General features: G+C 37.6%; 1 protein-coding gene across 2 annotated transcripts in view; it reads left to right on the top strand.

The window, feature by feature from the left end:
• The first annotated feature begins 14,045 nt into the window (after positions 1–14,045).
• daam1b (dishevelled associated activator of morphogenesis 1b) overlaps positions 14,046–14,535 on the top strand; it is a 76,323-nt gene continuing 75,833 nt past the window's right edge. Inside the window, exon 1 of one of the 2 annotated variants that reach the window (XM_084431497.1) lies at positions 14,046–14,225. The gene's annotated coding sequence lies outside the window, so the exon portion shown is untranslated. The remainder of the gene's footprint in view (positions 14,226–14,535) is intronic. The other variant, XM_084431499.1, reaches the window with a different exon arrangement.

Below are 14,535 nucleotides of genomic sequence, written 5' to 3'. Positions count from 1 at the left end.
GTTGTTAAACTAGCAAAAGTGGATTCGAACACGCCGTTAGACCCTTGTGCTTATATCTTTAAAATAGGCCCTAGATCTTGTATGTGGGGAACTGGGCATCGGGAAGGATGGGACTTTCCTTAAAGGGGACCCATTATGCAAATTACACTTTTACATGGTGTTTGAACATCAATGTGTGTCAGCAGTGTGTGTACACAACCACCCTAAAATGGTAAAAATCTACCCACTCCTTTTTTTTTTTTTTTTTGCCATATATCATAAGCAGCAGTGTCTCAGAACAAGCCATTTGCGGATTGTAGCTTTTTCGACGTCACAAATGCTTAGGCTCCACCCATGCCTGCTGACAGACTTTGAGCCCTGAGTGAGCTGTACACAGTCCGCTATTTTTATCTCCTCACCAGAGCATTTAACAACAGCATTCAAGTAAGAAATGTATACTTATTAAAGCTGCTAAAGTTAATTCAGTCAAGAGCAGTGAGTGATTTTCTGTTTTTCGTTTGCTGTTTGATTCATATTAAAAGCATAGCAGTAGGTACTGTATTTTATGCTGCTTTCACTTTAATACACAGATCTAATATACAAATGCAATTTCTTTACTTACTGTTTACGGACATAACCGACTGTGTTTGTGAACTTTTGACATAACCTTGTGTGTTTTTGACAGTTTAAGTGCAATAAGACATGAAAGAGAACTTCGTTTAATACTCATGGGATGCGCCGTCTTAGGCTGTGCTCATACTTCAGATGTGTGCGCTCAGAAAATGATTTATCAGAAGTTTAGAATGATATGGCTTTAAAACAAGCAGAGTATCTGGAAAGCGGTGTGAGGAGCAGCAATTAATTTGCTTTTAAGGATACAAAAAGCAAACACATATTATACATGGTATAATAAATGATCTGTGGGGTATTTTGAGCTGAAACTTTACAGACACATTCTGGGGACACTTAAAGGAGACATATCATGCTTTTAAATCGTTCCTTTTTACATATAAATCATACATTTGTGGTCTATATAAAGCGGAACTGCAATGCTTGGGTCTGAATTCCTCATTATTATAGCTCCACGGGCCCCTTTTCTACCCCTTTTCTGAGAGCAACTTGTTTTGGTGCGGTCTCTTTAAATGCAAATGAGACACTTCATAGCCCGCCCCCTCTCCAGGTTGCAGAGGTGATGGGTGATACCAGAGAATGTCTAATAGGAAGAGAATTTGCACTCTCTGCTTACTTCCGGTTTCTGGACTGGCTGCAGTAACACGTCTCTGTCCATGCGGGGGCGCTCGCAGGCGAGTGCAGAATGAATGGAGGTCTATGGCGAAAAACCCTCAAAATCCACTTTTCTCAGGATATAATTTTTTGTCTAGTAATTTGAATGTTGTATTCGAAAGGAGATGCCAAGAAATTACACATTGCTGGGTGTTAGATTTTTTAGAGCCACTTATTTGGTTTAAAAAGTCTTTTAAAATGTCAATGACTTTCTGACGTCATTAGCAGAATGCTAGCGTGTTATGGGCAACAACAACTCAACCTGTAAGAAATCGAAAAGAAATAAGTACTCGTTCATTCAACTTTCGACCTATAACCCATGTTGAACTTGCAAAACCTACAATAAAATCTGAGATTTCTCAACGGCAATCGGGTGAAAGAGACACATTTAGCCATCTAGCCCCATAGACTCCCATTCAGTCTGCACTCGCCCGCGATCACCTCCAGTGGAATTCTAATGGAACTGCAACCAAGATCGATACAATGGGGCTAATAGGAAGTGCCAAGGCTCTCCGTAGACGGGCTCTGGTGATACTCGGTTCAACTCCACCCCGTTCGGCCATTTTTGTAGTTTGATAGCAGAGACACGATTATCTAGCGGCACAGAAACTTTTTATTCACACGTTAAGTGTTACTGATTAGTTATACACCGATTCAGACGTCACATGAGTTCACTGTTGGAAAGATCAGTTGTTTTAACCATTCATTTAAAATTAATCGGTTCAAAGGAGTCATTAGTTCACGAATTGGACGTGTCATGCGCGCTGTGTGATTATCCCAGCAGTTAGGACATGGACATCCAAGATTTGTGTCAACACAGAAAACATTTCATCATTGGATAGTTTTTTCGTTTTATTAAAGTGTTGTTTTATGTCAGCTTAATGCCCGGAACGCTTTTCAGAAAAGATAAGGCAACTTATTTAGCACAATTCACACGGTAATTCAGGGAAAAAAAAATCTCCGAATGCTCCACATGAAACTTTGGTCTTCCGACCTTTTACCACCATGTCGATTTATTTTGATTAATACGTGTGAGGGAGAGAGAGCAAGACACATGGCAAAACAGCGCCTAGTTTGGAGACGGTGAAGTCTTGTTTACACTTTCGCCTGGCTCCGAGTCCGAAGAGAGAGTGCGCGCGCGCGCGCGCGACCGGGTCTCTGCTCGTTTTTTCAGTTAAACATGCGCCCTGTCACAAGCATGGCAGTTCATCTACATTACTCACCGATCAAATAAGACTTTGTCGGGACAAAAAAAATTAAGTGCTTCACGCACACAAAAATTATTTTACCCAGAATACCCACAGATGTGGGTACATTTCCGTGAAAAATAAAACTCAACCAGGCACTTCGAAGAGGTTCTGATGCTGGGAGACGGTGTAATGAAGCGTGTGGGTTACTACATCCGACAACCGAACATTTTGACTTACCCTCTCGTAACTTCTGCATCCTTGAGCTTGGACTACAAAATCGCAGTGAGAAATAAATATGACGGATTGCTCGAAGTGTTGGGCCAGGAGTCGATGTCCTTATTTGGCAGTTCCGCTGCAAATACTGTGACGTTATTGTTAAAAAAAACGTAATAGAGAATAGAAAAATCGGAACAGGATGCAAAATATGACCAAAACAGAACATAAAGATATCAAGCACCTGAAGAGACTAATTTCAACTTTTCTGTACTTCTAAACACTCCAAATACACAACAAAATGCATTTAAGGGCTAAAAAGGTGGATTTAGCATGATATGTCCCCTTTAAGACTTATATTACATCTTGTAAAATGGACAGAATAAGTCCCCTTTAATGGACAGATCCAGTGTGTGCTAGAGAGTACAAACATTCTATACATTTATTCCAATTAATTTCATCAATTAAGCATCTGTTTTTGAGATTTAAAAGAAAATAACCATATGCTGGGTGTAACCAAATCTTGCCGTACTCATCATTGAATGTTGCGCTTCAGAGGGATGGAGAAGGCAGATGAATGATTTCTCCAGGGTGGGATGTCCAGCAAGGGGGTGTGGGGCAGAGCGACAGCTGTAGGGAGAGAGTAAATGTGCTTCCCCACCAGTCCATGGCCATCCCTCCAGATGGCCCCATCTTCATGAGCCTCAGAGGTTTACTAATATGTAAAGAGGGGGTTGAATTTGAGGGGAAAATCTGAAGAGATACTGCTGAAAGTCAATTTAGGTGTAACAAAATAGTATAGAGTAAGAAAATACAAATGATATTTGAGCAAACCAATTTATTACATCCACTATTTTGGATTTTTTAAATATTTTTGTCTCCTAATAAGCAGTTTTTGGTGTAATGCATTAATTACAGTAATTGAATCACCTTTGCCTTGAAAAGTAAGGGATTACTCAAAAACTTTCTGCAATTTAATTATAGTTAGCTACTTCTGATGTAATTATATTGATTATTGTATAGACTATAGAACAATTCTACATAAAACAATGTGGATATAACATCAAAATGTTACATTTAATGATAAAAATGTATGTTTTTAAAGTAACCTTCTCCCTTTAAATAATTTAGTCAGTTTAAGAATAACTGATGCAATTTTATTTGAAAGAATTAAAAGAGCAGGTTCATGTATCCTTATATTGTTCAATTGGTCGAGGTTGAAATGGGATTTAGAAAGTAATTAGTAATAAGTAATGCATTACTTTTTAGAGAGATCAATTCGTACAGTAATATAATAAGACCATTGAAGATGTAATTAGTAGCTAGTAATTAATTACTTTTTTTAGAGTAACTTACCCAACAATGCTAATAAGTCTCGTATGCTCACCAAGGCTGCATTTATTTGATAAAAAAAAAAAAAAAAATCCGTAATAAAGTTAAATCAGTAATATTGTGATTCATTATTACAATTTTAAAAGTACCATTACTATTTGTGTTTCATAACATAATGGAGCTTTTGTTGCTTTAAAATACTCTTTTCGCATGGCAGCTCACTATAACGGAGCAGCGGGGCTTGAACTGCATTTGTGAGCATTCCAGGTCATGGACCGCCTGAAACTAGCCTGACTTCGTCATACTCATATTCTAGTCAGAATCTGATACCGCTCCATAGAGATTTGATTATGGGGCGTGTCTCAACCGAACTAGGGAAAAAAAAACCTCTGCACTCAATTGGATAGACCTACAACCAATCAGAGCAACGGAGTAAATGACGCATGTCCTTCATTCATATTTTCAACCAACAAAATGTCGCGGGCGCGGCTCTCTGTTCCTCTTTTAAAATGAATGCGCTGTCGATATCTTCTATAACAGACGCGATGGCGGAATCTACACATGATGTTTCATAAACAAAGTTCGGGAGGAGCACGTACAAATAATGAATCCAATATCAACTTGTCATCAAACAATACCATGTCTAACGTTACCGAGGAAGCATATTCACTCTGTCAACTTACCTAACACTCCTTGACAGTTTTTCAGCATCCCTCGGTCCCTCCACCACCCCGAATCCTCACTCTTGTCTTGTTCTCTCACAACCAGGAACACGGGGGGAGTATGGCTACCGAGCCCACAGCCCTCTCGGACAGCACGTCATATACGCATTTATTCTATCTTACTTATTTGTGTGAACTCATGACATCTCAGCCTACGCATTTATTCTATCTGACTTATTTGTAAATGTGAACTCGTGAAATCTCAATTCTCCAGCTGCAGTCGTCTTTGTTGTAAACTAATTCAAATCAAGCGCTCTTTGGTGACGTAACCGCAGACCATCTGTCCATCATCGATTAAAGCCCGCCCTGGCAATTTGATTGGCTCGGCCTTCTAGGAGCCGAGCATAATTACTCCTCAATGGATCGAGTCCAGACCGAACTTCCCGACCAAAAAATGTTGTGGGCGGGGTTCGGGCTGGCACCCAGGCTAGCCTGAAACATCAATTTCCCAGGAATGACCATGCAGGCTGGGCGATCAGCAGCTGGTGAACAGGGCAGTGTCTTTGTTGTGCATCTCATAGAGATTCACATTACACCCATCGGCAATCAGCCACACCTCAATCACGGAAAGCGCCCTGGGCTGCAAACTAGTAAACGGTCTGGTGAGTTGTAATTGTACAATCATGCTGCGAATCCCCCCAGCCCTCCTTAAAAGCATGCAGGGCAGTGCATTAAATCCTGCAGAAACTCTTTGCTATAGTGCAAGTCAAGTCACCTTCATTTATATAGTGCTTTTAACAATATAGATTTCAAAACAGCTTTACAGTGATAATAGGAAATTTAAGTCACATAGATTGTTTTGCCTTTACAGCAGCTCTAGAATAAAGTTATTGTCCAGCTAAAGTTCATTTTGATTGATTCACCTCCATTGCAAAGATCATTATTAACTTAAGGGCTGGGCCGCTTACATGACAACGTTCTAAAAGAAAACCCTTAATTCTCTCCAGCCCGCTCATTCGCACAAGAACAGCACAAGCATTGACATTTTTTTTTAAAACATTATTATCTCCGTGTAAACTTCAAAAACGCAAATCTGTGAAAACGCTGACTGCGTGCACATGCAAATTACGTGTTTAGTCTATGAGTATGCGCCTTTGAATATATGTGCGCAAGCGTGTTGTCTTTCTTTACAAATTGACCTCACCAAATTACTTGTCTGGCTTTAAAAATTCATAATTTGTCGCTTCCGTGTATACATGTGAACCGGAATCATTTTGACAACATTTTTATCTGTACAGAGGTAAAGGGAAGGGAAGGAAGCCTTCACAGGGGAGAACTGAACTTGTCGTGTCCAGGCGCAGGTCCTTCATCAGATCTGGATACGGCTTGGATCCGGCGGACTGCGGTAAACCTCGGGATAAACAGAGAGACTAATATTAGTGTAGACGCCGTGCAATTAGGTTACATCACAGTTATAGCAGAGAAATAATACAGAAGTGTAATCCTAATTCATCTTTAATTTATAGTAATATGACAGAAGTGAATATTGAGTTGTGCACTATAAAAATCAATAAAAAAAAATAAAAAAAGAAATTGTAAAAATATATTAAATAACAATATTAATATAATATTTCACAGGATGTTTTTGGCACCTGTATATTTTACACAATTATATACAGTATATAATTAACTAATAATGTTATATCAACATAAACACATAAACAATATATATATATATATATATATATATTGACAACTCACCAGGCTTACACAAATGACACAAAAATAATGCAGTAAATACACATAGAAGTGTCAAAACATCCCATAGTACATAAAAAAAAAAAGAATTCTTAAAATTAAGGTGAAAAAATTCCAAAATTCTCTGAATGATGAATGACAATTGGATATATTCTAGTTATAAATATTTAATGTATAATGTAATGTATTGCATTTTCACTATAAATTATACAAGTAGGCTACTTTAAGTAGTTTAATACTTTCACTTTTTAAAGATAAATTAAGGTCATTCACAATTAAGTGAACACAATTATTTTTTTTTATTTTTTTTTACAGCTTAGTAGGCTATATAGTTTGAAAACCGTGAAGGGATAAGAACTAGGGAGAGTTGTGTTTAAGACATGTGAGAAATGAGTCCAAATCCTCAGCTCAGTCTGAGAACTGACAGAATGCAGATCACCAATCCAAATGCACACACACACACACACACACACACACACACACACACACGAGTGTCCTCCTCATTGGTGAGTGAATGATAACTCAGTCCAGCAGAGGTGGAAAGGTCTCTCTCTGTCTCCCACAACCCCTCTTATCAGTGACCTCTCACACAAGCTATTGCACAAGACTAAAACGTTCATGGAGAAATACAACACATGGAACGGTATGTTAAGTATGTGTCCAACACTCTTTGAGAACACAAGGTGTGGTTTAAACACATGAAATGGCACGTTCAATGAGACTGAGTGGTTCAGTTTGGACTCTAGTTATTTTGGACATTGGCAAAAAAACAAAAAAAAACACACACACTGTATATCCGATTACCAGCAGGTTACAACAACTCAGTGTTTGCAAAGACAAAAGGACATTTAAGAGATTGGATGTTTATAAATCACATTATGGCAATCACTGCTTTAATGAATGGGTTTTCAAACATAATATTTGTAAAATAGTATTATACATATATAAATGAACTGCAGACGTATTTCATTGATATGTACAAAATTCAAATATTGAGCTACAGTAGTAAAATCTGTGGTCTTGCCTTACTCTGATTTACAATGGTAAACATACAATATCAATTCATATTTTGAGTGATATGGGTCAGGTTTGTTTCATGCGACTTTTATTATTTATGATTAACGATTACACAGAAGGAAATATTTCTTCTTTAAAATATGCACTGATGAATAAGTGCAATAAACATTAAATAAAAGTAGTAATATGGGTCAAGTTTAATTTCACCTTGGAATTAATAGTGGCTTGTCTCGTGGTTATGACATATCAGACTCAGATGGATGGCTAGTGGAAATATCAATAAACTTTACTGCAGCAGATTGTAAAAACAGGCAAGCAATTCAGAATATAGCAGTTGGTGAAGATAATTAGATGGTAATAGATCTGACTGTATTGAAGGTGATGGTAAAGATCGTGGAAGATGAGAGAGTTGTCCAATATAGCACACACCTCCTCTTGATGACGGTGACTTGTAATCTATTGGCTCACACAAATGAACAAACTGAAGACACTAGGCCATGTCCACACTAATACGTTTTTGTTTGAAAACGTATATTTTTCTCTCAGTTTTGGCCTTCCGTCGACACTGAGACGGCATTTTTATCAATGAAAACAAAGCTTTTTTGAAAACAAACGCTCTCCAAAGTGGATAAATTTGAAAACGCCGTTTTCGCGTTGTGAGCCATTCCACCGAATGGGTGACATTTCTGTCCCCAGAACATCATATGTATAAAATTGCATGAAAATTAACTCTAAAATACATTTTATTATTAAGCAAAATGTCTTGCATATTAAGCTAACTACAAATTTAAAAATGTATAATTAAAAACATTAATAAAAACTACATAGAACACACACACAAAAAAAAGCATTTTCTGCATGTCGCCACTCTCTGTCTCTAAACTTTGCCATGAAATATAATGATTAAAATCCTTCAGAAATCTTAAGTATGGGGATTGTTGTGTGACTTTATAACCAATCTATTTAAAATGTTTGTTTGTTTTTATGAGAAAAAAATATTGTATCTAATATTTTAGATAAAATACACATTTTAGTCATGTCCCCGGGTTTTCACTCAGTCCTGTTACCCTAACACATTCCCCCCTCTGAAAAACTTGGAATACTCCACAAGACACATTTTCAACAGGAAGTTGCATCATCTTGATCTTTTAAAGGCAATGGGAAGACCATAAGTAAGTCCTCTTATTTTAATTTCTGTAAATTTGATGACATTGTAACTATGACTGAGAAGGTCAATCTCAACATACTGTCCTGTTACCTAAATTATTTCTTAGAATTTATTTGTTTATTTTAAAAATATTAACTTTTATTAAGTTACTAGAATCAGTGTCCTCATGCTATTAGCATGTATGCTATGTGGCCATATGTCATGTATTTGATAACTTTTTGCTTAAGTGAATAGAGTCCTCTGTTTTGTTGATTTAATACTGTAAATATTAGTTGATATAATACTATTCACCTGAATTATGAGTTTTAAGGTTGCAATTACTTATATTGTAGACATTAGCATTAGTTTTACAATGTGAACACTGTACTTCCAGGAAGCCAGTCCACCACAAAGTGACTCGACCGTTTTGTCTTTGTCTTCCTTATATTTTGTAGAAGACGGAGAAAACCCATACTATGCAGGTGCCAGAAACACCCACCTATGGCATATTGCAATGGAAGGAGCAAAACACACCCACAACCCTCTCTTTTCTCCCTTTTTTGTCTTACCTTCCCTCTTTCTCCCTCCCTCTCTCTCTCCTTATTTCTCTTTCCACCTCCTTTGCTGTGAAGTACTACTAGCATATAGTACATCACTTCAGCATAGAAATCTTATGCACACACAGTCATGTACACTCTCTCTCATGCACACACATATGGACACTCATTCCTGTTTCCTGTTCCTCATTCCTGTTATGAAATAGTTCATTCCTGTTACCAAGTGTTCATTCCTGTTACTATTTATTTATTTTCTAAAAAAATGTTAAACCACTGTTTTTATCAGTTTTGTTTGGTCCATCATTTATACAATTGTTTAATAAATTAAATTATGAAAAAATATATAAACTTGCGGCTTCGGTCTTCTTTAAAATGAAAAAATGGCGTTGTGTTTTTTATTAAAATACACTTTGCCTTAAAGGGACAATGTGTAGGAATTTCTCCCATCTAATCGTGAAATTGTATTTTGCATTCAAACGAATAGTGCTCTCCAGCGCCTCGCTTTTTCAAATGCGTGTTGCATCTACGGTAGCCGTTACGTACCATAAAGCGATGTCTTTTAATAGCACTTCCTCGAGTTATACTGTCTGTCTATATAATAAAGTACACAACCAAGCAATGAAAAAAAGCTTGTAATTAAGACCGTAACATTGACTTACCTGTCGAGAAGAAAGCAGGCAAATTCAGCGTCCCTTTTGAAAGCTTTCTCCTGCATTAGCTCTTTCCACCTGGAAAAAGCTATCCCGACATTAACCCTTGTTTTTTGTAATCTCCGGTCACGTTTCGTTTTTACGGTCTACTTTGAACTTTTTCGACGACGAGGACTCCTTATCCTGTGACTAACCGTACAGTGCAGCCTTTTAAACTTGCCGCGGCAGTGACAAGCGCCTCTCACTGCTCTGCTCCTCCGCTTCTGCTGGTTTCAATCACGTGACGCTGGCTCTGAACGAAAACGCGTGGAAACGCGTTGGCCTAGTACTTTTTGTCCCTCTCTGCTATTATAGTTTTTCAAGATGGCGGAACTACCCGTCCCATGTATATAAAAGATAATAAATTCTTCGTTTACGAGGATAAGTCAGATCATTGGCAGAGGTATTTGTACACCATTGAGGACATATTTAAGAATAAAAATATTGATTTTAGATAATAAAATACCTAAAACACTACACATTGTCCCTTTAATATAGCGATTTTTTTTGTCACAAATATCAGTTATTTGAACATATAACCAACAATTTCTTTAAAATAAACACTTTCTTGTGGGGAAAACAAATGAATTAATTGACATGCTTTTAAACATGCTTTTTAAATGGCACATGAGTTTCGTTAACAGGACTGAGAAAACATGCGTCCATCTTCTGCTTAGAGACCTTGTAAAAAATTAAATAAAGTTGCCTGAGATTGACCAATACACATTTTGAATAGTTAAATATTTGAGTATTAGATTCAGTGTCGACATTTTTTTTTTAAATTAAAGTTTAATTTTGAAGAGTTACAACAAGCAAATGTCATCCATTCGGTGGAATGTAGTGTGGACTGTGAAACCGGTGGTATTTAAAAACGATGACGACGTAAATTTAGTCATGTGACGCATATTGTACCATTCATGTTTAGGCTATACCAGTATTGTGCTATTCACTTTCACACTGTTGCTAAAAATATTCTACATTGCACACTCTTCATATCACAGTCCTGAAAAGATGACAGAATTCACTCACATTTGCTGTCCTGTGGCTGTGGCAATAGGCTACATAAGAGCAGTTGCGCTTTAGACCAAACATATGGTGACTGTGTGCGACGTGGACCGCATCAGTGAATGGTGAGATATTTTACTAAATAAAATTATCCTGTCAGAAGAATTGCACGATAACTTCATTATTTATTTTTCCATCTGAATCATATCAGTGATCTTTTTTGGGGTTTTACGCATGCGCAGTAAAGGTGAATTTGGCGTTTTTTATCCACACTGAACCGTCCGAAAACGTCTGAAAACGCTAGTGTGGACGCAGAGCATTTATAAACGAAAACGCCGTTTTCAAATGTATCCGGATTAATGTAGACGTAGCCTAAGGAGGAGAGGAGAAACACAGAAGCTTTGGGAATGCAGTTATACGTGAGGGTAGGCGAGGTGTTAGCTTATATGTGTGTCTTGATGTTTTGATGACCAATGGCAGGTGTGGTTGATGGCTGAATGAGGGCAGGTGAGAACCAGGAGGGATGCTGGGAAGTGTAGTCCAGAGTGTGAGTGAGGGAGTGTGGCAGGGAAGGAGGACAGGTAAGTTTGTGATAGTGGTAAGCACAATTTCAACCCAGCATTCCTGATGATAGTATTTATGTGCACTAATCTTGTTTTTTTCTTCGTCTCTGCTGTGCGCAAACACCTGTCCACAGCGCTGTGAGATGATGGCTTTGGTTCTGTAGTGAGATCCTACTCTTTGATCTCTCAGACAGGTGTTCTGCCGCACAGATGTGTCTGCTGAAATAGTTTTACTGACAGAAGCACGGCTGGTTTCACATAAACATGCCTCAATTCTTTGAGACAAATAATATTTAGGCTATTCTATGTCTATTCTACCGAGTTCTGTTAATAATTTAAATAAAATGAACAATGAGGCAACAGTGCTGTCTGAACAGCTAATACATTATTTGCCTCAAGATTACAGGCTATTACTAAACTCATCATAATTTAATAAACCTGAATCAACAAATCCCATCTGGTGTTTGTGAGTTATTAGCTATTTCCCAGGCCTCACGCTGTTGTAAAAGTTTTGGTTTTGTGTTTAGTCAAAGATTTGACCAATAAACCTTACAAAAGTGTCATGCCACCTATAGAGGCCAAGCCATAAATCATTCAATGTATGATGTTAAACTGTCACTGCTAATACATTGTGATTTATTACAACAACTTCTTGACCTCTCAACCTCAGTTCTTCTGGGATTTGACAAACACGGGCTTTTGAGACCCAACGTGAGACCCGGTGTGACTCTGCTTGATGCTGATGGGGAAACACTTAACTGTTGGAACAACCTCAGGGGGGATCTGGTCCATTTAAAGGCAGGTAGGTCTTTTCCTTCTCTCTATATTAAATTCCACTAAAGGAGGTAAACACAGCTGCTCAGCGGTCTGAGCTGTCAAGTGGACGGCAACAAAAGATACACATCCTCTTTAAATGTGGATCCATGTAACTCCTCAATTGACGATTTAAAGTAGTGCCCTAAACAGCTGACTTTTGGTAATGGAGCCGCTCCCAAGAAATCATAAATTTAGTCCCATCCCTCCTCCTCTCAGTCAGAACTCTGAACCATTCCACTGTAAATATGAGTTTGAACGTCTATACCCAATATACAGTATTTTCATGTTTTATTCTATGACATAAAATACAACAGTAATACTCTCTTATGATTTGTACGTTTTTTTTTAGTTGTCTTGAAAATGGCAATAGCTGATGGCTAAATGGGACGGTTTTAAGGGCTAAATTCCACATGATAATGCTAAAATATCAGCAACAAATCTTTACTCTACATCTTTACTCTGACTTTTACTTTACCATCTCCATATGCATTGTTTTTCATTCCCTTTTATACTTCATGTGCTGTTCAAGAGAAACCAGGTCCACAAGCCATGATGCTTGATCTGATCTGGGATTTATAAATCAAATAAACATGATAGCCTCTAACTGACTGATTCACTTCATTAACTCATTATCAAAGACCATTAACCTGATAAAATCTCTCCTTGAACTTTTCATGAAGGCCCTCCTTTAATGTTTGTATTTTAAGAAAAAGCTGAAGACATTCACTGTCTCCTCGGTGTCCTTCTTTTAATATGTGGAAAACCCCTGGCTCCCACGTGTCTTCTTCATGGATTTATCCTGTCCTGAATGCACAAAGGCTGGGATGCGTTGAAGCTCTGGGTGCCTGCATGTCTGGGAGCCATTATCCTTCTGGCCATAAAGAACACAGAAAATAAGAAAAACTATTTAAAGTGTCACATTACTTACACACCAAACTGTGAATGATATGAAAGTGCCTCAAGCATCTGCTTTGTACAATGCATGTGAGAGAGACCATCTTCTTACTGCATCCAGTGATTCACCCTATAGTGTCTTGTGACCCTGAGAAACAACAGCTCCCTTCCAGCTGAAAATACCCACAACTTCACCCCTTAATTTAATATGGTGAAGGAAGAGGCAGAGCAGCAGGAAGGAAAGCCATGGCAAACAAGGTAATCTTGTAGTTAAGAAACAGCCAGGGAAAGAAGAGAGGCATAATTTAATAACAAATGACAAAAAAGAGCTTGTTTCTGACCTTTGCTCATAGAATATGCTCTAAAGAATGTAACCAAATATTCAGAATATAAATGTTAAAAAATCGATTATCGAAAAGCCATACTGATTGACCCTAATCTGAATATTTATTTCCCATTGAGCATGTCTTCCTCATTGGCTATGACAGTAACCGTCCTGTATGCTACTTCTTAAAAAGATTAAGCATAGAGTGATGTAAACAATGACTGGAAATGGAATGGAAACGTTTAATGAAATTTATAAGTAGGCCTACATTTTTCTGATATAGATATAGGCTACATCACAAAGATAGCCTTTCATTTTTTTTGTATTTTGTTGTTTTTTATCATCTGATATTATAATACATTATAATATAATAATACTGCTATATAACAGTAACTTTTAAAAGATTCAAATAAAAAAGTTAGCCTTTTTTAAAAATGTTTGATTTCATTATTTTTGTCATAGAGACCATTAAGATATCATTCATTATAGTTTTACGTTTTCAATTGTTTCCTATGAATATATAAACCATATACGAAAACTAAACGTTTACACACTCCAACCAAACTCATCTGACTCGTAGTACCTGACATCACCCATAGCCTACATCTCCCGTTAGACATCAGTACGTTTACCTTGTGTGATCATGCGCACTCGCTCGCTCTGGTCGAGTGGAAATAAATGATGACGTCAACTGACTATATGGTCTGTGCAATGCTGAGATCAAGCGCATTTCCATGTCCAGTCTACCCAAACAGAACAGTGGAGTTTGAATGAATAATGAGACCACATACGAGGTAAGAACAGACTTTCAGCGGACTTTGTTGATGAATGTGTAAATTGCGCATACGCGCGTGCTTATGGATTACGTTGTGACACGAGATGCGTATTATCACCGCTGTCCGATCAGTGTACGGAAGGGTAATGGTGACTGATGGTTGTATGTACGGTAAACTGTTTATTCAAATGACCCAGTGTCATACAAGACAGGGATGGAGCTGTAATAGGAATCAATGGCTGATCGCACAGACCGGCAGATCTTTAAAACTAATGCGAAACAAAGAGTTGCACACACTTTTGCATGTGCTTTTATTTGATTTTTTTTTT

This window comes from Rutilus rutilus, assembly GCF_951802725.1.
Source record: "Rutilus rutilus genome assembly, chromosome: 15".
In the NCBI taxonomy this organism is placed as follows: Eukaryota; Metazoa; Chordata; class Actinopteri; order Cypriniformes; family Leuciscidae; genus Rutilus; species Rutilus rutilus.
Note: the sequence above shows the minus strand (reverse complement) of the source record. Positions and strands in the feature narration are given on the sequence as shown.